This window comes from Strix uralensis, chromosome 6 (assembly GCF_047716275.1).
Source record: "Strix uralensis isolate ZFMK-TIS-50842 chromosome 6, bStrUra1, whole genome shotgun sequence".
NCBI classification, from domain to species: domain Eukaryota; kingdom Metazoa; phylum Chordata; class Aves; order Strigiformes; family Strigidae; genus Strix; species Strix uralensis.
Window position 1 is genome coordinate 41332170 of NC_133977.1, and position 1702 is coordinate 41333871.

Below are 1702 nucleotides of genomic sequence, written 5' to 3' on the forward strand. Positions count from 1 at the left end.
AATGCTGGAAAAAACACGTCTGACCCAAGAACACATCTCCCTACCTTCAAACTCTCCTGCGTCAAAATATGAGGAACTTCACCAAGAGCTGTGTGCTCAGGCTTTGAGTATTAGACCCAAAGTCTACGCAGGACTGAAATTGCTAAGCATACCCATATACTGAGACACTCCCCCCCCAAAAGAAGGAAAAAACAAAGTTGCATTTAGATAAGACCTACTTTTACACTGATAAGTCAAACGCATTTAAAAAAAATCTTTTTCCTGACCCTAAGTCTGGCTTCTCTTTCAGTCTTAATAGGGTTTAATAATGAATGTGTGTCTTGCACTGTTGGCCCAGGGCTTATGCTCTGCTGAACTGTGGTTCATGCAGGTTTGAGACAGAATGACTGCAAATCCTCTCAATTGAGAACTCTTGGACCTTCAGTGGATTATAGAAAGTCACTCTCCAGGACAGTTTGGAAAATCCTTTGTGCTATACTGTGTTCCTGGTGTATAAGTAACCTCAAGAGAACCTCAAAAGCTAACTCAAGACCAGGAGATGACTGATGAATACTTACCGCTGCAGAATCCAGCAGAGTAAGTCTGTTCTCCTCCTGTTCCTGAAGCCAGAACAAGAAAAATTAGTGACTTTTGATAATGTCTAGCCCTATATAGGGTTAGTGGGATAATAAAGATCCACAAAAATCTCATGGTGCAGAGCACGGCCACCCATGGTAAACAGTGTGCACCCTTTCCAGCTAGAAGTCGGTGAGACTGGGCTGATTGCTCTGAATTTCAGAGTCTGAGAAAGCAGGACCAGAGCTCACCCATGCAAAGCCAGAGACAAGAAAACCAGGGTGTCACTGTTGCTTGCATTTTCACTGCATTAAAGCCTGAGTTAATGAGTTAGGGAGAGCAGCATTTGGCCCAGTGGCAGAAGGGCCACATTCCAGCACGGACATGTGATGTGGGTATGCAGATCTGAGCTAATTGGATGCAGGTAACTCATAATTGTGATAGTGTCAACAGTGGGGCAACACAGCAACAAGGCCCTGCAGTAAATATCCGGAGTGCATGGCTCATTTATTATGATCATTCCAAACGGTTTGAACTGAAGCAAGCTCTGATTTACCTTCCCAAACTGCAACCATGTGTCCTAACTGCTGTACACCTTTGTTCAAATTTCTGGATGTTCTCTACCTTGAGGCATATGTTAACATCTGGATAAAAATAAATGCAAAAATGAATCTTATGTTCCATAACTGCTGAATTGGGAGTAAAAGTGTGACTTGGTTACATTTAATATCCTCCTTGTGTCCACTTTACACAAGAATGAGTGATTAGGACACAGTATGCAGCCTAGCCAAGACTAAGGTTATTTGTACATAATTTATTCTTCCATCAGTTGTACTGAAACAACTCTGGGGTAGCATGGCTGACCTGAAAAGTCTTATTATCAGCATACAAGGGTACAATGAATATCAGAACCCACCCTATATGAAGGATAAAGTAAACAGGCTTGGGTCTTTGGATAGAAGGTCTGGTAAATACTATATGATTTTATACATTGAGACAATACTTATAAACATGTCTTCCTTCTAACTTTAAATATCTTAATTTAAAGTTTGAGCAAATCCAGTAGTAAAATAATGCTTTACTTCTTTGATGCTGAAGTAGAAAAATGATGTGGGTAGACACTATATTATAACACTGTATATTCAAG